At 42.9% G+C, this 24,207-nt stretch overlaps 1 pseudogene; it reads right to left on the bottom strand.

Annotated features, from left to right (window-relative positions):
- Positions 1 to 11,593: 11,593 nt before the first annotated feature.
- LOC120639957 overlaps positions 11,594 to 24,207 on the bottom strand; it is an 85,227-nt pseudogene continuing 72,613 nt past the window's right edge.

Here is a 24,207-nt window from a genome sequence, read left to right as displayed (position 1 = left end):
AAGAGAAAGTTAGAGATAACCAATCTAGATCACCTAGATCATGCATATGTTGTAATTCCAGCTAGATAAAGTGAAGTAAGATAGATGTGAATCTCAATGAAAAGCCTCTTTAAACCCAAAATCTCCAATCCGATCCTTTGATACTCCGCCTACTCTGTGGAGACGGCCTGTCACGACGCCCCCCTTTTGAACGAAATACCCTGAAGCAAGTCGAACCCCCTTTGGTAGTTCCATCATGAACCTCTAGCCACCATGACTACAAGATCATACTAAGTGATCTATCTCGATAATAGATCTAGGATGAAGCGAACCCAAAGAATAGCATGAAATCGAAAGAGATAACATGGTCGCTAAACATTCGGAATCACAAATAACTTCACCATGAATGATAGTACATCACAAGATCACAACCGGGGCCCTACCTTGATCTTGATGATCCTAGCTCCAGAACTTCGATGTGGTCTTCCTTGTAAGGTTCCCACTGTCGGCTAGGGCAAACCCTAGACAACTAGCACGACCCTCGGCTCTCCGAGAGGTGTCCCTCTATCTTCTCTGCTCCTTGACGTCGTCTCCCGAATTGATCTCTGCGTGAACCTTGGGGAGGTGTCTTTAAATAGCCTCAGGGAACCCTCGGTCAAAAGAGAGGTTGAACCGACCTAAAAAAGGGCTGGGCCGGCCAGCCCAATGAGCCTAGGCCGGCCGGCCTGGCACTTTCTTTCGCCGGCTCGTGCTCATCTTTCTCCCCAAGTCTCCTGGAATCTTCTAGAGTTTATGTCTTTCACGATTGCACCCCTTTAGACGTCGTTATCTTCAAGATTTCTTCGAGGAGAAGGATAGGATGGAAAATCCTTCCTTAAATATATGTTTGCTTTGCTTAGCCCCGAAGTATCTTGATCTTATCTTGTGGGCTGTCTTTTGGGCTTCATTGGAGGGTGGATGTGCATGAACGGGCCTCTAATCATCAAGGCCTTCGATCCTTTGTTCGGGCTTTGGCCTTCGTCTTTCTTCGTGTCATCGCGTGATCGTGGGCCTCGCCATTTCATGCTCCAAAATTGGTCAAAAACCTGCAAAAACGAAGTACCTCCAAAATATATGTGCAAACGCGAAAACGACCAATAATTGGGCCGAGGTTAGGATGGTTAGTGATTTTGATATTAAATTCATGCCATTATCAAAGTTAAACAGGGGATAAAATGGATAGTTAAGGAGCGCCAACAATGACAAACATTTCAAATCCATCAATGTGCAGTCATTTTGGTACAAGACTGATCCTTTCATCTTGGCAGATCAAGCCAAAAAGATATTTTACCTACAAGACACAACACCACAATGCAAAGAATGGCGAGTTGTGCAGAAATTTGAACATAGGAATATTTATGATGTGGCCGAAACAGAAGAGGGCAGTCATGATGTGCATCATGATGATTATTGTTCTGATACTGAGCATGTAGTGCAAGAAGGTGATGATAATGAGGTTTTGCACAATGTTGAAGAAGGGGAAGCCACTATAATTGAAGGAAATTTACAGGAACTTATAAGAAACAAGAAGGAAGCTGATATTAATGTTAAAGATAGTGACGATGAGGAGGAAGATACTACAGTGCTACAATACTGTAGTGAGGGTGGCGATGAGAACAATGATGACATGTACACAGACGATGAAGATGACAATTTTTAGTATGCATAGTTGAGTTTAGTTTTGTTACATAGTTGAGTGGAGTTTATTTTCACAGATTTTTAGTTCAGTTCAGATGATATTATATGCCATCACAGAATTATAGTTGCTTTGATATCATTAGCCGTCACAGAATTATAGTTGTTTTTCTATTATTAGGCATCACAGAATTATATTTGATTTGCTAAGCATATTTGCCATCACTGCATATATAAGATCAGTGGCAACAAACGAGAACACCAGGCTGCTATGACACAATGCATACCAGATATATAAGCATTACTGCATTTAGGTTCTTACGTCCATCTGCAAGTAGTACTTGCAGTCATACATTCATTTCAGATTCTAAAAAAACTAAAAAACAGCACCACTTTGTCAGCTACTAGTACGAGGTCCATCCAAAACACTTCCAGGTTCCATCCAAAAGACTGCCAGCTCCATCCAAAATGCATCTAGGTGATTCGACTACATATATATATATATATATATATATATATATATATATATATATATATATATATATATATATATATATATCTTTTTACATATATCTATAATTAGGCCTGGACGTGCTTCTTGAACAGACTTGATCATGTTCTTCAACAGACTTGAATAGACTTCGAACAACCTACTTCTTTGTCAGTTGGTTCACCTGCAGCTGCAGCTTCTTGATCATCTTGTCTTTCTTTTTTAGCTCCGCATTAAGACAGACAATGCAAGTCTGCAAACCAAATGCAGCAAGTGTGTTAGTTAGAGACACTTCACAACTAATAGAGCAATCAAACTTTATTCAGCACATGAACAGAGCCACAATTACATGGACAGCTGGGAAATCTCACCTCCGCGTCATGCTGTTTCTCCCCCATGGTCGATCCGGAGACGTCAGAGGAAGACGAGGATCCGGAGTCGTTGGAGGAGTCGATGATGACTACTGGCAGTCCACGTCATTCGGAGGGTCCTGAGACGTCCATCCCCCCGCCTCGACGCCCGTTTCTACGAGGACGGGTTCCCCACCTAGACAGCGCCCCGGGGACTACGCTGCACAGCCGAGGGAGGAACATAACATAACACCCAGAAGGCATATATCATAGAAATATCCGCTGGCATAAAACAACATATCGTACAGACAATTTCATAAGAAAGGAACCATATATAATTCTTAAAAAGGCATATAAAGCTCCAGGCTTTGTAACCCAAAGCAATGACTGTCTGCTGCATTTTCTTCTCATCTTCCTCTTTCTTCTGCACCTTGCTCTCCAAATCTTCAAATTTGGCATGCATTTCCTTCTGTTGTGCTTGAAGCTAATTGTTGAATACAATCAGTTGAAGCATGAACTGATAATGAAAAGCATGAACTTCTACTGAGAAAGATGCATTGGTGATGAAGTGACCAAGATTGGGTAGCTACTGGTGAACATTCTATTAATTATCCTAACAGAGAATTTGATTTTCCTAGGGTACAAGAGCAAACCCCCCCCCCCCAAATTGTGGCCCAAACCATAATCTCGCACCCAGCACAATAGGATACAAACCTAAATCAAATCAGCAGTTCACAAATTGCACGAAAGAAACCCCTAATTTGTCAGAAACTAAACCCTACTCTCACCATGAGGACGATGCGGGGTGCGGTGGGGAAGATGGCCCTCAACCTCGAGGACGACAGCGGCTGCGCCGAGCCTGAAGTCCTGGTACGACGGCCGCTGGGGGCGGAGGCGGCGGCAGTGCCACGGAGCAGGGCCCTCGAGGACGAGGGTTCCGGTGCCGAGCCTGAAGCCATTCCAGGTCGTCCTCCGGTGGTTGCGGCCGCGGCGGATGCTCCTGCGCCACGGCGCTTGTTGGCAGCCGTCTCCGGAGTGACAGGCTTGGTGGTGAACCTGCCCGTAGACAGGTCCCGGTACTGGCGGCGTGCGCGTGCCGACTGGGCAGGATCCTTCTGCCCTAGCTTAGCCTTGAGGAGGCGGCGGGGAAGGCGGAGGCAGCGGCGGCAGAAGCAGGAGACTGGAATGGAACCGAATCGATACGAAGGGTGGATTATGGCAGAGTCACCGGAGGTTCGTCTGAGGGTAAGAATAAGCATACGCAGGAGTTAAGATTAAATAAAATAGCCCTCGGTTCTTGTCGAAAACACCTCAATAGTGCAATGGTAACCATGACCTCAGCCTCCCGGGGTCGAACCACATGGAGGCATAATTTTTAGTATTTCATGATTTTTTTAATAATTTTTTTTGCAATTTTTTTTATTCATTTGGATTGTAATAATGGTTCTTTTTACAAATTGTTATGTCTTCTTTCTTTACCCCACTTTTGTTAAACTTAGTAAAGCCTTTGTTGTAATTATGCATGTAGCTATTACAATTTTATCTTGTCACTAAGTTAGAGATGCTCACCCGTTTGATTGATGTGTACTACAACTTTCTCAAAATCGTCTCAAACTTTTTTGGGATGCTCCTGGAGGTGTCCCATGATGTTGTGTGCATCTGTATAATTTTTAGGACAAGTGTACCTATTAATATAATTATTTGTTCATTTACTAAAGAATAAATGGTAAAAAACCCTAATGTAACTAGAAAAATCTAAACACTTGCAAGGACACTTCATGTTGGTGTATAATCATGTAAAAAATATTGAAATGATTCTGACAAAGTGGTGATGCACATCCTCACGGAGTCATCCATCGCTTACACTAATCCTTGTCACTAAGTTAGAGATGCTCACCCGTTTGGTTGATGTGTACTACAACTTTCTCAAAATCATCTCAAACTTTTTTGGGATGCTCTTGGAGGTGTCCCATGATGTTGTGTGCATCTGTATAATTTTTAGGACAAGTGTACCTATTAATATAATTATTTGTTCATTTACTAAAGAATAAATGGTAAAAAACCGTAATGTTACTAGAAAAATCTAAAAACTTGCAAGGACACTTCATGTTGGTGTATAATCATGTAAAACAAAATTGAAATAATACTGACAAAGTGGTGATGAACATCCTCACAGAGTCATCCATCACTCACACTAATCCTTGTCCCTAAGTTAGAGATGCTCACCCGTTTGCTTGATGTGTACTACAAATTCTCAAAATCAATTCCAAACTTAGTTTGGATGATCAGACACCATAACAAGGTGTCCAAGCAAAAAAAAATTACAAAAAAAGTAAAACAAAAAATAGTAAATATCACAAATTTTATGAAAACAAAAATTGCCTTCGGTAGGGTTTGAACCCGGGAGCAATGCACCAAAATCAACATGCCTCACTACTGCGCTATGCAAGTGAATTCAATAGTCCTCGGATGTGATTTATTTTAAAGTGTATCTCCCAAGTTGTGGCCAAAAAAAGAGCGCCAAAACATGGGTCGTGGGTTGTCTCGAAAAAAAATCCTGCCACCATAAACCATTTGCCTCCTTTTATTTAGCTGTTCCCCGTCACACACCTCCTCCACTCCTCCCATTCCCCCCATTTCTCCAACCCTAGCCGCCGCCGCCTGGACAGAACCGCCGTCGATGAACTGCTTCCTCGACCACGACGACCAGGTACCTCATCGCCCAGCCGGAACTCAACCGCCATCAACGAGCTGTTCCCTCCCCCTTTCCACCTATATTTGACCCCACCAAACCGCCACCGCCGGGGGGACTACGGCCGGCGACGAGCTGCGTCGTCGCCGACTACTTCCCTTGCCGCATCCCCCGTCTATCTCGTCACCATCCATATTCCTCTCACCCCAAGCACATATTTGTCCCCATCCACATTTCAATCGCCACTATCTAACCCTAACCATTGCAGTATTTGGGCCATCGCCGAGTACTTACCAATGGATCTGCACTGTTGACGACAAGGGTTCACAGCACCAGGTCTGCTTCCCGTTTGATGACCTCGATGGTGGTAACAAGGGGGCAATGCACTAAGAAATCTGCACAGGAAGAAGGTAATGCACTTGCAGTGTTCACAATTTCAGTTTTCACTCGTGTTCAATATTACTATGAACAACAACTTGTCTATAAATGTCATTAGTTCGATTTTTGGTTTCCAACTCTTATTCTGTTCACAACTAAGAAGTTAACATGAGAATCTGAGATCTTGGTATTAGAGCTCAATTGGCTCTAACCTAGTGTAGAAATCTGAATTATTTCAGACTTGAACTGAACTTTAGTTCATTTATATGCTAATCACATATGCATGGGTGATAACATATATGTACATGACTGACCTGTGTCCATGGGTTTTTTAAAAGTTGCTAGTGCCCCCAATCTCACTTGAATGTAGTAATTCATTTGCATATGATGTGCAATTTAATAATTTTTATACAGATGTGGAATATGTATGCCCCCAATCTCCCTTGAATGTAGTAATTCATGAACTAGTGTTACAGAACTTATCACCTCTTGTCTATCTTTGCTCCAATCTGTTACCTATCACCTCTATTCTATTTACTCTATAGCAAGTAGTACTTGCTCTTACCTCTTATCTCTCTTTCATCAAGTATTACCACTTAGTTGTTACTTAACTTGTTCTGATTAACTAATAGACACATTGTGCTTGTTCGTATCTATCTTGCAAGTAATCCAACCTCCAATAACCGATTATGAGAGAAGCCGGGATAGACATGTTGCGGAGAATAATAAGAGGATGCAAGAAATGGGACTGCATACTCTAGCTGCTGATATTAATAATTCTTTACCACAACCTGCTTCAACGAAGGGGAAAAAATCAGAAAACAAGCAAACCAATAGTTCAGATTCGGATTTATCAGAGTATCTCCTTGAAGACGATGATCAAGGAGATGATGATGATGATGACACTGAAACTGATGAGGAGCCACTACCCCTGGCAGTTAAGGTGCTTCTGGAACCTTACATGTAGTGCATGGGGAATAATTGCATTGCATTTGAATGTTTTGAATCTGATCTTTAATATATGATCCTGTATTCACATTCCTCTTTTTATTACATACCTCTTTTTAATATATGGTATAGCTTATTATTGCACATGTCTTACTTAATGTTTTTTTGCATAGTATCCTACAAGTGCTAGAGGGAAATTCCTTGCTTCAAAGAGGAAGAGAAATCCCAACATGTTTCCAGGAAGTAGGAGCAAGAGAGTGAGGGCATTTGACGAATCACAGGTGCCGCCTTCTGGAGCTGAAACAAGATCAACAAAAAGGGCTCAAACTGCAGAGAGAAATGGGGACCCTGTACAGGATCCTACAGATGCTCGTGATGACATTCCAGACAACTCTACTACACCTGGACTTGCTGATCAGGATAGGACACCTAGACTTGCTGATCATGAAAGGGAACCTGCAGATGAAGACAGTGGAGCTGATGGTCTTGACACTGAAGGCAAGTAATAGTTTTGAGTCATACAAATATGGCATATCCTTACCTGATTTGCATGAATGTAGACCATTTCAGTAACTGTGAATTCTTTTTTGTAGGTCCTGCACAGCGAGCCCCAAGGAGACCCAGGGAAGCAACTAAGGGAAAACTGCTGGACAAGATGACTAAAGCTATGGGAAGGAGATTGCCCATAACTGCCCATAACTGGACAAGATTGCCCAAGGAAAAAAAAGGCCACATGAACCAGTTCAAGCAGCCAAGTTTGCATCAGAGGCTGGCCTCGTCATTCGGGAAAGCATTCCTGTCCCAACTCATTGGAAAGATTACAAGAAAGACAAGAAATACTATGAAAAGTTTGTGGCAGACCTTTCTATAAGTGCATTACTGTATCAGTTCAGTAAACTTGTATACTGCTTAACCTGAATTGTCTAACTAACTATGGAATTGTCATATGCATAGGGGAGCTTGGCCATTAACACTAAAGACAATTCAATAGAGGAAGCTTGCACCGATATGATGCGCAGTGCGATAAAAAACCAGTGTTATCGTCTGAAGAAGAAATACTTCAATGGTGTACCTGCAAACAGGGTGGAAAACGGTCGGAATTGGTCGGGATAACCCCGTTAGTGTTTTCACTTTTACATTTTAATACGAAAGCGATATCGAAAACGAACAAGTCAAACACGAATACGAATACGGACTCACGGTATATCGAAAACAAACCAATTCGAACGAATAAGTGTTGAAAGCGAACAGTCTACGGAAAGGTAAAGCGGAAACACCGACCCGTACGATCGTGCCCAGACATCCAACAAACTCGACATGAGTACATAAAAATACATAGACAAATGACGGTACATAGTCACAACCACAACTCACAACCGGAGGAGGGGCTGGCGACGACCGAGGGCGACTGGACACCGGAGTCGAGGCCTCAGGGGACAAGAGCTAGAGAGGCGGCTGGCGATGGTAAGTGGAGGGAGAGGCGGAGAGAGGCAGCAGGCGAGGGAGGGAGGCGGGGACATCAAGGCCTTGGGTTTGAAACTGGTTAGGCTTAAGCTGAAAAAACGGTATATCCCGAATTAGTGAAAACGGGATATCCCGATCAAATACGGGAAATACGAAAATGATCGGAATATAGGTCAAACCGTTTCCGTCCCATTTTCGAATTTGACATCCCGTATTTCGTATTGATTCCGAATTTGTCCGAAAATATGAAAACGGACCGGTAAAATGTAGAAATCGGAACGGAACGGAACGGGATTTATCCCGACCGTTTTCAACCCTACCTGCAAATGAGATTAGGACAACTTCTCCAGTTGATTACATGAGTAATGCACAGTGGAGGGACCTAATTGCAAAGTGGTCAGATCCAAAGAACATGGTACGTGGATCTTTTCATATATTATTCTTTGCCAATCAGTTTTGAAAGGATCTTCTCATTTTGACCATATGATCTCATCTGACATGTTCATTATCTTGTAGCAAACATGTGTAACGATCAAGCGGAACCGCAGTGAAGTGAAGTATCATCAGACTACAGGTTCTCGCTGCTATGTGGCAACCTTACATGCATATGTATGTCAAAAATACCTTGTACTAATACATCCACATTTGCACTAAACAACTTCTCTTGCATTTGATCTGACCACTATGCTCTGATTGTTTATCCATGAAACAGAAACAGAAGAGAAACAGAGAAGAACCTAGCTTAGATCTCACTGAAGAATTAGATGTCATGGAGGCCTTCGAGACCTACCATACCAGCTCCAAAAAAGGCATGAGTGAACCGGCAAGAGAAGCACTTGTAAGTTCAGTTGTTTCCTATCTTCAATATATCTGCATCAGGTCATATGAGGCAACATGGTTCATTCATTTAATATGCTGTGATTGCTACCCTTGCTAATCCGAACATGCTATCAGAGATTCATTTGTTGCTATATCCCTCCATTGTTACCTTTGAAAATCTAGTGGCAACAGCAATCAGTTTATGTCAATGCAGCATTGGTTATTTTTTCATTATAAACAGCTTCTGTCACATGTTTTCCTCAAATTATTGCAATAAGTAACAACTCTTATCTTGCTGTTGGCCATTACCATTAACATGTACCCTTTTTCTGTCCATGATATTTCAGCTAAATATGCAAGCTTTGAGGGCTGAACCTGTTGCTGAAGGTGAGACGCCACCATCCAGTGTGCAGGTCGTGTCCAAGGTGCTCTCCCAGAACAGCTCACACCATTTCCTGAAGAGTGTTGGCATCAAAACACCGACATCCTCCAAGTCATCTTCATCAAAGGAAAGCGAGCTTCGCGAAGAACTGGCAGCTCAAGCGGCGGCTGCTATTCAAGTTGAACTCGACGAGCTCAAGAAGAAAAATAAAGAAGCTAAGGAAAAGCATGTGAGGACACAAATGGAGTTGGAGGAGTACAAGAAGCAAATAGAGAAGAACACCAAAGAGTTGGAGGAGAACAATGCTCTCCTGAAGAAGCTCTTGACCTTCCATGCTAATGCTGCTTCTTCGACATGAGGGCTGCTGGTCAGTGCTGCTGTGATTGGCCTGCTCATTTTGGGTACTCAATAACTAAAGTTGATTATGTGGCAACCTTACATGCATATGTATGTCAAAAATACTTTGTACTAATACATCCACATTTGCACTGAACAACTTCTCTTGCATTTGATCTGACCACTATGCTCTGATTGTTTATCCATGACACAGAAACAGAAGAGAAACAGAGAAGAACCCAGCTTAGATCTCACTGAAGAATTAGATGTCATGGAGGCTTTTGAGACCTACCATACCAGCTCCAAAAAAGGCCTGAGTGAACCGGCAAGAGAAGCACTTGTAAGTTCAGTTGTTTCCTATCTTCAATATATTTGCATCAGGTCATATGAGGCAACATGGTTCATTCATTTAATATGCTGTGATTGCTACCCGTGCTAATCCGAACATGCTATCAGAGATTCATTTGTTGCTATATCCCTCCATTGTTACCTTTGAAAATCTAGTGGCAACTGCAATCAGTTTATGTCAATGCAGCATTGGTTATTTTTTCATTATAAACAACTTCTGTCACATGTTTTCCTCAAATTATTGCAATAAGTAACAACTCTTATCTTGCTGTTGGCCATTACCATTAACATGTACCCTTTTTCTGTCCATGATATTTCAGCTAAATATGCAAGCTTTGAGGGCTGAACCTATTGCTAAAGGTGAGACGCCACCATCTAGTGTGCAGGATGTGTCCAAGGTGCTCTCCCAGAACAGCTCACACCATTTCCTGAAGAGTGTTGGCATCAAAACACCAACATCCTCCAAGTCATCTTCATCTAAGGAAAGCGAGCTTCACGAAGAACTGGCAGCTGAAGCGGCGGCTGCTGTTCAAGTTGAACTCGACGAGCTCAAGAAGAAAAATAAAGAAGCTAAGGAAAAGCATGTGAGGACACAAATGGAGTTGGAGGAGTACAAGAAGCAAATAGAGAAGAACACCAAAGAGTTGGAGGAGAACAATGCTCTCCTGAAGAAGCTCTTGACCTTCCATGCTAATGCTGCTTCTTCGACATGAGGGCTGCTGCTCAGTGCTGCTGTGATTTGCCTGCTCATTTTGGGTACTCAATAACTAAAGTTGCTCCTGGCTGGCAACTTTAGTTTATATGCTGTTATGTTTCTGTAAACCAAACTGTAGTGTGATGTGATGCTGTGAACTCAGTTCTGTGTTGTCCACTTAGTGGCGAATTCTGCTTTTATTAATCTATGGAATTGTGTGGTCATTCTAGTATCTTTTGCAAATTCGAATTCAAATATTATCTGCACTTCTGTGACTAAAGTGATGGTAAATCTGTGACAATTGAAAGCGTGTTTTGTGTCGAATTCAAAGCCTGATCTGTGTCGATTTCTAAATGTAATTTGTGGCGATTTGAAAGAATGACGTCATCCGCCACATCACCCGCTGCGTCAGCTGCCATGTCATCGATGACATCAGATGCCATGCAATCAAAGACGTTAGCAGCCATGTCAGCATCCACATCATCGCTGACATCATCTGCCAGTGTGGCACACGCCGTCAGGACGCTGGCAAACGGCCGGTTATGACAAGAAAACGGGTATATCTGTGACGAAATCGATTCGTCACCAAACACAGACGCCGTTAACGACACCGTCAGAGGCGACTGGCAGATGGCGAATTATGACAAAAACGGTGGTTCATCAATGACCAAAACCAACCGTCATAGATTGAATTAGCTTCTGTGACCACAGACATTTCGTCACAGAATAGAGACACATCTGTGACGAAAATGTCACAATCGTCACAATAAATCAAATGTGACGCATCTTCTGTGACGAAGTGATTTTCGTCACAAAATCGTCACAAATGGAACTCTGTGACGATCTAGGCGTCTTTAGTGACGAAAAGTCAACATCACTGATGATCACATCCCTACGAGTGATGCTCCGGGGCTTGCCTTCCTGGGCGTAGCTAGCCTTGGGCTCTTCCGAACTTTGGTTCGGGTCTTCAGTAGCTTCAGTTAGATTTACTTGGGCTTTGCACTGCTCTCTCTCAGACTCGGGCACCAACTCGTATGTATCATCGGCGAGAGTAGTTGTATCTTGCAGTGAAGTTGGCCATCAATGCATTAGCATCGGTAGCTAAGATTTTTCTGGATATATTGATGCCTAGCGTGCCATCAACATCTTCTTCATGAAAGATGCAGTGGTAAGAACTGTCAACAGCACATGTGGTGGTCTGAACCAGGTGTGCGAGCCAAAACCACACCATAGACTTGGATATAGATAGCAGCATAGCTGCGCCGCCCATGCAGAAGATGATGTTGGTAACTTGCTTGCTAGTGTTCTTTCCCTTGTAGAAGTTGGACATTAAGCACCATGCTGTGCTTCTGGTCGAACTCGAAGGAGGTGCCCCACCGTGATTAGTCCAGCAATGCAATCCATTCCAGATAAGGTCACATTGTGGATGTCGTCTCGAAGCTTATATGGGTTCAGGATCATATCACCCAAGGATGGAACTGGTGAAAAGACACTGCAGTTGACAACTAGTATATCGATGGTGCTGGGAGCGATGCCTGTTTTGGCCTGTAGGTCATCGATTGCCGAGAAAATGACAAGCTCTGCCTCGGCACAGGCGTCATCTAAGCTGCTATAGGGTGGAATGTATCGGACTGCCAGAGGAAGGCTCGCCTCTTCCCTGATGCCGCTACGGTGCAGTGTGCGTTCTATGAACTGGATACCACGATCATCAAAGAATGATGGCATGAGCTTGCAATGCTCTATGAAACTGGAAATGGGGAAATGACAGGTTGGGCTGGCATAATAGCAGGCACAGTCAACGAGGTATATGCTACAGGGCCGATTCTTCTTGTATACACCGACCACTCTGGCAAGAAGGACCACACCGGCAAGAAGGAGACATGCCACCAACAAGAGTTGGATGGGTTGGAGGCTGCCAAGTGTGATAGGCAGGGTGGCATACTCAGTTTTGGTAATGATGATGATTACGGTGGCTGAAAGAACCATGGTGACAACAGAAATGTGGATGTTCATGGTGGCTGAGGCCTTTGTAGAGTACTTTGAGTGATATAATGGGGTCACCGCGTGTCGAATATATACAATATATGCTGAACTCTATATCTGTGGAAGTGAAGATGCATGGCACTGAGATCCACTCATGTTGGCTCATGACATGGATCGTGTTACCTACTTATTAGTACTGCTTAGCAACTGCTCGCATGCAACGATAATCAATTACTTGGATTGAACTAGATTTGGGAAACAAACTGGGAATGTTTGAAACCTTTTGTGTGCATGTGGTTTTTAACTAAAACTCATGACCGGAGTAGGAAGTGTGTCACTGCTGGGTGATCAGCGACAGCTGAGTGGGTGAGTGAGTTGGTACTCACGCTGAGAAAGTCATTTAGAGTGCACGCTGGAGGTTGATCCTTCCTTGTGTTGGGGCTTTGTATCCCGTGTTGAGGGTGGAGTGTTGATTTGCCTGTAGGAAGAAACTTGCTCTGGTAAACCCTAATTAAGGACTTAGTAGTAGACCCCTCTCTCTTTGGTTCTGTAAGCATGCACACCACAAATCACGATTGGGTGTGGACTCCTTGGACTAGAGCAGGGTGCAGTGAGTAGGAGAGGTCAGTGAGTCTGGCTCTAAGGTGGGGGGAGGCTTTGTGCTGTGTCTTGGCCATATCTTTGTGAGGCAGACAGATCCCAAAACAAGTCCGGAGCACATGGCGCTTTCCAACCCGGAGAGTAGTGACCTGGAAGGAGTCCACTAGTTCGATGAGGGAGTGCCTTCTAATATCAGCTGGTGGGTTGGCGAGATGATGCTTCTTGTTGGTACAAGTGTATACCCCTACACTACGTGAAAACAGCAAATAGGTAACACGGCATTGGTAATGGGCGCTAGAAGGCCGTTACAGTGAAGTACAACTGTAATGGGCACAAAACAACGTGCGTTACCAATAAACCTGACAGGCCCGAGCCCGAGCACGCCACCACGATGCCCGTTACTGTTAAGTCACAATGGTAACTGGCATTTAATGTGCCCGTTACTTGGAATCTATACGTAACGGTTCTTAAATACAACCGTTATGAATAAAGTCATTATCAGTAACGGTCTGTTAATGTCCGTTTCAAAAAGAACCAATAACCGTAACTGTCTGTTAATGACCGTTACGAATAGCACAACTATGTGTAACGGACGACTATGCCCGTTACCGATATTCTATTTTTGTAACATTAGTGAATGGCCGTTACACATACCCACTTAACGCCCGTTGCTAGTACTGTAGCAATAATTGACATGAGCACTGTAGCAATAATTCACTTGACCACTGTAGCAGCATCATCGTCCTCCTCTCGCTCTCGCCGGGAGAGGCGCGCTGCGGCAACCGGCGGCGCCGGCGGTCCTTCACCGCTGCGATTGCCGCCGCTGTGACCGCCGGTAGTGCCTCTGCTCGTCCGGGGCCCTCCGCACCCTCAATCATGGCTGCACTTGGCTCCAGCTACGCGCACTTGGCTCCGGCTACCACGCATGGCTCCGGCGCTCCTGCTCCCCGTCGTGCCTATGTGCGGTGCTCACCACAGCAGCGATCGCCGCCTAGCTCCTTCGTCTGTGCGCGACTCCTTCTTCATGTGCCACCTACTCTGGTGCCTCTGCTCGGCGCTCTGCATGAGCACGCAGCTCCACCCGGCTCTGCCTATAAGCCGAGGAAGCCACCGGTCGAAGGGGAGGTCGAACCGACCTAAAAAAGGGCTGGGCCGGCCGGCCCATTGGGCCTAGGCCGGCCGTCCTGGCTCATTCCTTCGCCGTCTCGTGTCCTCCTTTCGCGTGCAGACTCCTCGCATCTTCTAGAGTTTATGTCCTTCACGATTGCACCCCTTTTGACGTCGTTATCTTGGAGATATATTCGAGGAAAGGATAGGATAGGGAATCCTTCCTTAAATCTTAATTTGCTTTGCTTAATCCCGAAGTATTTTGATCTCATCTTCGTAGGCTTGGTCCTTTGGTCTCTCTTGGAGGATGGATGTGCATGAATGGGCTTCGAATCAACATGGGCTTTGGTCCTTTCTTTGGGCTTTGGCCTTCGTCTTTCTCCGTGTTAGCGCTCGATCACGGGCCTCATCATTTCATGCTCCAAAATAGGCCAAAAACCTGCAAAAACGAAGTTCCTCCAAAATATATGTGCAAGTGTGAAAATGACCAATAATTAGGCCGGGGTTAGGACGGTTAGTGATTTTGATATTAAATTCATGCCATTATCAAGGATAAACAAGGGATAAAGTGGGTACTTAAGGAGCGCCAACATTCCCCCCATGCTTTACCTTGCTCGTCCTCGAGTAAGTCCAGGAGCTTTGCTTATAAAGAAATCAGCATTGCCCCTCAATGTCCTCTCTGCACTTAGTCATACATAACAAGACATATTGCTCTCTCAAGTATTTAGCATTTAAGTTCATGTTGTAACCGGCTACTTTTTCATTATGGAAGATAGACTAGCAATTAAAGAACAAGCCACAATAATAAATAAATGCAATGCTCTCAAACTTAAGCGAACTTCAAACCTTTACCTTGTTTCATCGTGAAGAGTTTTCAAAAGAATGCATATCAAACATAAGTGAGGTTTCTCTTACAAAAGATCATGGAAATACTCATCTCATCAAGTCGCTCAAGCCTACGTTAGATTGTCTTCAACCTATTCTACTCATATATAAAAATGGAAGGCTTATGTGGAGCTTGGTAGGTAAAAACAATCCTAGCAAAACATTATATCTGAAATATTGTCAAACTAAGAGAGAGATCTATTGGATTTACTGAGACTAGTCAAAAAGGCCATTGGAAAATAATGTTGGAGAGGGAGAAAGATGAAACACACACATTTAGATAGGTGGACATGTGCAAGTGGCAAATGGATGATCCCGAGACACAAATGAAGTTCTCGTTATCAGATTGCACATGGTTGGAAAATTTGAGTATGGAATAATTCTTCAAAGTAACTTGGAAAATTAATGAAGCCAAAAAGAGCTAAGGATCATTTTATTCTTCTCTTTTTTTCTTTCATTTTTTCTTTTCTTTTCTCCATTATTTTTCATTTTTCTATTTTTCTCTTTCTTTTTTTTCTTTCTTTTTGCTCCTTAGAACTTTTGATAGCATAGAATACTTACCCAGCCATCCCCCCTTGCTTGAATGAATCCTCGTCCTCGAGTACGAATAGTGGGAAAACCAACTAGCTAGGGTAAGTATCTCAAATTCACCTTCTTCTTCGTAGAACCTCTTGAATCTCCGGTGAGCCTTGTCTCCCAAAACTTTCTTTATATGGTGCCTTTGATTCTTTTGATTCCATCGAAATGATAATCCATACTCAAATTGGGTTGTGGTCAAGGAGACAATCACAAAAAGATATTTTTGGTTTAGGGTGGATATCTAGCGAGGTTTGTAAGATTCCCGAAGTAGAAACTCACAATGCATGGATAAATAGGCTAGCAAAAAGAAGATTACACAAAAAAAAACGGAATGACCAGCTTCTTAGTCTCGTACCAAAGAAATCAATCTTAATTCAATTCATCAAAATATAAGTTTGCAATCTAAAGGTTTCATCATGAAAGAATATGAATGTATAGGCTTTGGTAGGTAGAACTTTGCAAGAGATTCACAAATGTAGATAGCATAGGAATTAAGTTTTCAAATTAAACAACACAAGGTGTAAGGTCATCGGTAGACTTAAATCAAAGAGCAACATAGAATATGTGGGTTTTGAATTTAGTCATTTAACCTCCACAATTAAAAGAGCCGATATTTAATCATTTTAATTCCATTTAATTGAGAGCAAATGGTCAGGTCATATACAACATAGCGTAGGTAAAACAAAGCGGCAACTTCCATTATTTTTCCATAAGCATAAGGCATTGCCAAAATGTATCAATGTGGTGAGCACAAAGTGATGGTGATCCTACACTTATTGAAAACAAAAACAAAACTAGGTTGTCCTCCTAGAAGCCATGTGATAGGTTGAGAGATATATACAAAGGTTGCATCTATGGTTGAAGGCATATATGTACAAGCATTTAGAAAAAGAGAGAGTTGAGGAAGAATTACCGTCCTTCTCGATGCTCGTAATGAAGTGTAGCGCGGCCTCCTCCATACTTAAGCATTGTGCTAAGCATGGAAGACGAATCATGAGCATCTTGTGGCAACTGTGATTGTCTTACTCCACGAGATCTTTCTTTCTTGTCCACGAAATCCTCCCCCATGCTTAGCATGATGCTAGGCGTGGAAGGAAAAGATGGACCATCTTTCAATTCTTGAAGTCCTTCCCTCATGTGTATGAATATCATCTTCAATGTGTCTTCACCTTTGTTGCCTCAATTTTCCTTCAACTTCTTCTTGTACTAAGTCATGGTCCCAATCATTGCTTCACATCGTCGTCGCCTCCTTCAATTCCTCGTTGTCTCATTGCTGCCTCATCTTCATGATTTTTTTCTTTCAATTTCCAGAACAGAACATGTACTGAAACATTTCTCCATTGCGAAGTGAACGAATTTTCCTTTCCAACGAGTCCTTATTCGCACAAAATTGATTCCGAACAAGAGAGTTATGTCCATGTTATCCCAGCGCTGCAATCTGTCCCGACGAATTTCGGAACGCGCAACGTCCAATGTTCTTGCCATATCTCCTTGTACGGGTCTTCAAATTCATTGATCTTGGATGCGTTGGAACGGGAATTTCTTGTAGCTTCTGAATATCAACTTTTTCTTCCTTGTACATCTCTGTCCATGTGCAAAATTTGATGAAAACAGCGGGGCTTGCTTTCGAACTTTGGAGATGTTGACGAATTTGATTTCTTCTTTGATCACGAATTCATAGGAACACTTTGTCATGCCTGCAAAACAATTCAAGTGCACAATCTACCCCCAAGGTGACGGTCGGGAATAGAGATAATTGTCAACAAACCTACCATTCCTAAGATCTCAAATTGTGGCATAGCTAACTTAGCGAAAAAAATAAAAAAATAAAAATAAAAACCTAGTGAGTGTACGTGTGTGCTAGTGTAAATGCAAATGAGAGGAAGGTATATAAACAAAGACAATGTTTACACCTAGTTCTAAACACCATGTTTACAACTAGGTTGCCGAACTTCTCCATAGACAAAAAGACTTATTTAACCAAGGTCAAAACACCATGTCTATCCCAAGATCAATAGACCTTCATAGCACAAAAAAAATAAAGCGCATTGCAAAGCTTATAAACCAACCAAATGCAACATGAGAACAAAATGGATTGTTATCTTGGTCAAAAGAGCTTAAAGATAGAAATCCGCAAACAAGTTTAAACACCACATTTACACAAGATTGCAAAAGGTAAATGCTGTCATGACAAGCATTACATGGATAGGAAAGCATACATCAATAAAGTTGAGACCAAGCTAGAAAAATGAGTGCATGAACAATGGAATGGATGCAAAGTGCAAATGCAAAGTTAGCAAAAACAAGTGTTAGCAACTTTGAAAGGACTTTTCGATGTTGTTCCGCAAGTAGCTTATTCAAAAACAATTGCTAAGAGTGACAAAAAGCCTTCGCAACACTTCATAAGAAGTGAGACTTTTGTCAATGAAAAGATTATTTATCGAAAAGGACCAAGCAAGCGAGCTAACAAGGTTTTAGAAGTAGGTTTATGGGTTTCCTATATTTTGGTCTTAAAACAAAAATTTTGAAGAGAGAGTGTTGGGTATAGAAATTCTATCTAAGGTGGGTTTTTTTAAAAAAACTAGAGAGAAACAAAAGTTAGATTTTTTTTGAATGAAAAATATAACCTATGGTTTTAGGATTGCTCTATGAGTGGTTTTCCTAAGGGTTTTAGGATCTCAAAAGTGAGGCTAGTCAATGTTTTTAGAAAATGTTTTTTTTAAATGCAACATGCAATGCAATGCAAGGGTGAGACGAACAACATGGTATGCAATGCAACACGGGGTGGGTGAACAAAATGATATGACATGATGAGGTGGTCTAAAACAAAACAAAAAGTTAGCCTAAGTTAACTAGCCACAAGTTTAGAATCAAAGGGTGGTACAATGCTTCATAAATCTCTCTAAAAGGGACACAAAGAAAAAGGCTATAAACACTAATAGGCACACAAAAAGGTCTACAAGTTTCCCAAGATCAAATAACAAAGTGCTCCCTCAATAACATTTAGAATGAACAACATGAAGTTGTGGTTTTTGTTAGAGCAATGGTACAATGTTACTTGATATTCCGATTAAAGTGTACAATGTAGACGGTCATATTAATATATAAAAAAATAAAAGATCGGGTTGCCTCCCGCAAAGCGCTTCATTTAGAGTCATAGAGCTCGACTTTCTTACATACCTTCTCATTGATGCGAAGCCATGGTCCTTCATGCAAGAGGTGAAGGTCTTCCATGCAGCTCTTATTCCACTTCCCATGTTGGACATGATCAATCACGCTTAATGGAAATCTTGCCCAATCGTCTCTCGTATCATGGTCACCTCCTTCTTTGTTGTCCTTCGTCGCTACCTTTCTTTTCATGGATTTTCCTCTCTGTCCAGATTGGGAATTGCGCCAAACAATTGATCCAATGCAAGGTGCACGAAATCTTCTTTCCAACAAGTCTTCATTTGCCCAAAATGCATTTCAATTGAGAGAGTTATGCCCCTTTTTCCCATCACTGCAATCTGCCCCGTCCTGATTTCAGCACGTGCATCTCCGATGTTCGAGACATAGCTCCTCCAGTGGGTCTTCAATTGTATCGATCATGGATGCGTTGAACCGAGGACTTGATGGAGATCCTAAATATTCAACTTTCTTGCATTGTAAATCTCTGGACTTGTGCACAAAATTGATGAGGCTTAGCATAGTCCGTTCTTGAAACTTGAATATGTTGATGATGATGTTACAAACTTTGGGCACAGTTTCCCTCCTCATCATTTGAGTTTCATGTCCTACATGGTTAGTGAAATTCGGGGCTTCTCCCGACATGTGCTCTTTTAGGGTCATGAGCTTGACCAAGAGCAAAGCAAGATCAAGATTTGTAATTATTTGTAAACATATGCAACATAATCACATCCTCAATTAAATTTCATCAACAAGGCATGGTGTAATTAAATGCAGCATGTGTTTCTTGCATAGCGCGGAGCTCATTATTAGGCAAAGGTTCTTTAAGCATGAAATCAACCTTCTCAAGAAACTCTAGCCTACCATCATGAAAAGAACAAGGCATAGAATTTAAACTTTCATTTCGACTATTGGTTCGAGCATGAGATTTTTAAAGATTATCAACAAAACCAATAGAACTTGAGAATTCACTGTATACCTTAGCCTCGGAGCTTTTTCATACTCATTGGAGTCGTGGTGCTTCGTGCGAGATGTCATCTTGATGCACTCTTCGTGGTCCATCGTGATTTGCTTCTCACATCTCCATGTGTTGAATGTTGCGCTCTTGTAATCCGTCGTGGTTTGTTTGCAACATCTTCGTTTGTCGAAGGTCGACCGCTTGTGCCTTCATTTGCCAATGTCATTGGGGTTCTTCCTCTGCTCCAAGCCTCTGAATTTTATCATGTACACTTGATGAAAACATCGCCCAAGCTCCCCTTCATTGTTGTCATCGTCATCTTTTCTTTCTTGTTCTCATCACGTTGCTCCTGCCTCTTCTTCATGGAATCTCTCCTGTATACTCAACAGAACATATACCAAAATATAGATCTATTGAAATGTTTATGAAATTACCTTTCCAACGAGTGGTCATTCGCTTTAAACGGAGTCCAATCGAGGGAGTTATGCCCGTTTCACTTTTGGCGCTGCGTGCTGTCCAGAAATTTCCAGAGTGCATAACCTTCAATGTTTTGTCCATACCCGCTTGTAGGAATCTCTGATTGAATTGGTTCTTGATTCATTGGGACGGGAACTTTGTGGAGCTTTTGAATATCCAAAAATATGCTGCTATTTGCTTCTGAGGTTGAGCAGAATATTGATGATAACAATGATTTCTTACAAATCGATCCGAAGATGTCGATGACCTTGATCTTGTGGTCTTCGGAGCGTCTTGTTGTGCATCCTTGGCTTCAAGGTCATCACCATTGATTCACCAGCGAGTAGCATGGCTCCAATGGTCTGTCTCCATGGTTCTTGCTTTGCCTAAGGTGTCGGGATCGAAGGAGTCTCCCATGCTTTGTATCGATGATCAGAGCGGTCTCTTGAGCATCCCATGGAGAAGATGGGTGGCATCATGGTTCCTCTAATCTTGTTGCCTCTAGCGTTGGTCAACTTCAAATCATCAACTTTTGTGCACAAGGTTCTCCAAACATCTTGTGACATCGTCATCACTTTCTCCATTGTTTGTTGCTGCCTCTTCTTCGTTGAATTCCTTGATCATCCTGCATAGAACATGTACAAAAATTCTACTCCATGGAGAGCCTTATGAAATTTCCTTTTCAACAAGTGGTCATTGATCCCAAACGGACTCCGGATGAAGAAGTTATGGTCGTTTTACTCCGGCACTACGCTCTGTCCAGAGACATTTCAGAACGCCCAGCGTTGAGAGATTTTACCATAACTCTTCACACCGATCTCCAAAATTCATGATTTTTGATGCGTAGGAAAGTAGACTTGATGGATCTTTAAAATAATCTATTATTTGCTCATGGTACTTCTCTGATCTTGGACAAAAAACTCATTACAACAGTAACACTTTGGAGATGATGATGATCCGATCGCACGATTTTCTTCGCGGGCATGCTTCATACCTATTGCTCAAACAAACAATTTTTTTCCAAAAACATTAGTCTTTAAAATCAATTGACACGGCAGCGAACCTTATTTATCATCTTTTGCTTTGGGGAGTGGGGACTCGATAGCGGATGCTGGGCCACTAACAAAAGTTAGCACCTACCACTAAAGAGCGGGTCTTCACGTAGCCATCAACTTGCTTGAGTGAGATTGGACTTGTCAAAGTACGGACGTTGAAAACTCCTCAATTGCTTTGTGTCTAGGGTTTTACCTGCATTCATGGACACAAACAAGAAACACAGGATATATGCAATAATAAAATTAGGGTTAGTCCAAAAACTAGATAGATCGCCCTAGGGTTCGTGTTGCCGATCCCCGGCAACGGCGCCAGAAAAGCTTGTTGACACTCCTTAGCGTCCCGATTTGTATACCACAAGCGCATGGTTCATGTAGCTTTTCCCTTAGAGTATTCCCCCATGGTTTATCAATCCGTGGATCGATAAAGAACTACCTAAGGTTTTCCATCTAATCTAATGGATCTATCCTAACATGAAGCATTGATTGCATATAAAGGGTAAACCTTTAATAGATATGATTGATATGTAGAGGTTGATCTCATCCATGAATATAGGCTTAATCATAGCAAAACCAAAGATATGACTAGGCCTATCGTCATCTAGTTGTAGTTCAAGCTAACGAGCGGATAAATCATGCATCTCAATCAAAAGCATCTTTAAACTCAAAATCTCCAATCCGATCCCTCGATACTCCACCTACTTAGTGGCAACGGCCTGTCACGACGCCACCCCTTTCGACAAAAGTACCCTGAAGCAAGTCGAACCCCCTTTGGTAGTTCTGCCATGAACCTCTAGCCACCATGACTACAAGATCATGCTAAGCGACCTATCTCGATAATAGATCTAAGATGAAGCAAACCCAAAGAGAAGAACGAAATCGAAAGAGAGAACATGATCGCTAATATATTCGGAAGACATGATTATCATTACTCACATAATAGATTCGTTTGGATCATCACCACCATGTGCACACCATCGATGAATCCAACTAGCTCTTGAACTCTGCTATGGCACAACCACGCAGGGAGGCCACGGCAGCTAGGGTCGGCCTAAGCCATCTCCTAGACAACTTCGAAGACTTGCGGCGGCCGTCGTCTCCCTCCGGTCTTGGCCCTAGGTTTTCGTCGAGTTCTGGGTGGATGGATGCTTTGAGTTGAATAAGGTGCGAGCTATTTATAAGCCGAGGAAGCCACCGGGCGAAGGGGAGGTCGAACCGACCTAATAAAGGGCTGGGCCGGCCAGCCCAATGGGCCTAGGCCGGCCGGCCTGGCTCATTCCTTCACCGTCTTGTGTTCTCCTTTCGCATGCAGACTCCTCGCATCTTCTAGAGTTTATGTCCTTCACGATTGCACCCCTTTTGACGTCGTTATCTTGGAGATATCTTCGAGGAAAGGATAGGATAGGGAATCCTTCCTTAAATCTTCATTTGCTTTGCTTAATCCCGAAGTATCTTGATCTCATCTTCGTAGGCTTGGTCCTTTGGGCTCTCTTGGAGGATGGATGTGCATGAATGGGCTTCGAATCAACATGGGCTTTGGTCCTTTCTTTGGGCTTTGGCCTTCGTCTTTCTCCGTGTTAGCGCTCGATCACGGGCCTCGTCATTTCATGCTCCAAAATAGGCCAAAAACCTGCAAAAACAAAGTTCCTCCAAAATATATGTGCAAGTGTGAAAATGACCAATAATTAGGCCGGGGTTAGGACGGTTAGTTATTTTGATATTAAATTCATGCCATTATCAAGGATAAACAAGGGATAAAGTGGGTACTTCAGGAGCGCCAACAAAGGGGGATGCCCGGCGGCCCTTGAATGGGCCCTCCACCGTCGCCGCCGTCTCCTTGCCCTTGTTCTTGGGGGTGACCTCTTCTTGTGCCGACCGCTTCTTGGGGGTGGATGAGGGACCCATCTTCCCTGTGCTCGGCTTCGTCCCCGTGGCCACCTTCTCCGCGCGCGCCTTCTTGGTGTCATCATCCCCATGCCTGGCTTCTTCGCCGGCACCCAACAGTCGGCTTCCAAGAGTTGCAGGGCGACCAGAGCACGGCGCTTACGGGACAACATGCTCCATGCCGGAGACGAGGGAGATGAGGCGGAGAGGAAGAGGCGGAGCCGTCACCGGAGTTGTTGAGGGAGACGAGGTGGAGAGAAAGAGGAAGAGGAAGAGGCAGAGGTGTCACCGGAGTTGTCAAGGGAGATGAGGAGGAGAGGAAGAGGAAGAGTCTGCCGGGTTATATAGAGGACTTCAAGCATATGTAACGGGCATTATGGTAACGCCTGTTACCAATGTGTGGATCGAGTCGGGCGCGGTTCGAATCAGGCCAGCGGTCTCCCCATTTTTGATTTTTTTTTAACGGAAAACCTAAAAAAAAAGGTGTGAGGCGCGGGATTCGAACCCAGGACCAGCAGCTGAACTGGTGTGTGCACTACCACTGCGCCACTTCGGTGTTCATTGATCTATTCTGAAGTTAATGTATTAATTAGTTTATTTTGTGCTGCGGGCCAGGTGGCAGCGCCAGATTGCCTCGGGGCCAGGTGGCAGCGCGCAATTGGCCCAGTTCTATTGGCCAAGTTGATATTTGTCCTTTTAATCTAGAATTAAAATTTGTAACTGGTATTTCTCCGTCATACTTAATCCAAATTTGATGGTTTTTTTTCTAATTTTTTCTAAAATCACGCTCCTTTCGTTGATAACGTTTTTAAGCCCAGATTATATTTACCAGATTCTACGTCTATGCCTTATCTTGTTACTTCTAAATAGCATATAGAAAAAAACATTTGTTTTGCACAACCATAACTTTATAAAACATCATACTTTACAATGTTAAGGTGAGAACAAGGTTATGTTCAAATTTGACATGTTGTAGAGTATGGA

Source organism: Panicum virgatum, chromosome 7K (genome assembly GCF_016808335.1).
Source record: "Panicum virgatum strain AP13 chromosome 7K, P.virgatum_v5, whole genome shotgun sequence".
Taxonomy (NCBI): Eukaryota; Viridiplantae; Streptophyta; class Magnoliopsida; order Poales; family Poaceae; genus Panicum; species Panicum virgatum.
The sequence above is the reverse complement of the archived record's forward strand: the minus strand, read 5'-3'. Positions and strand labels throughout refer to the sequence as shown.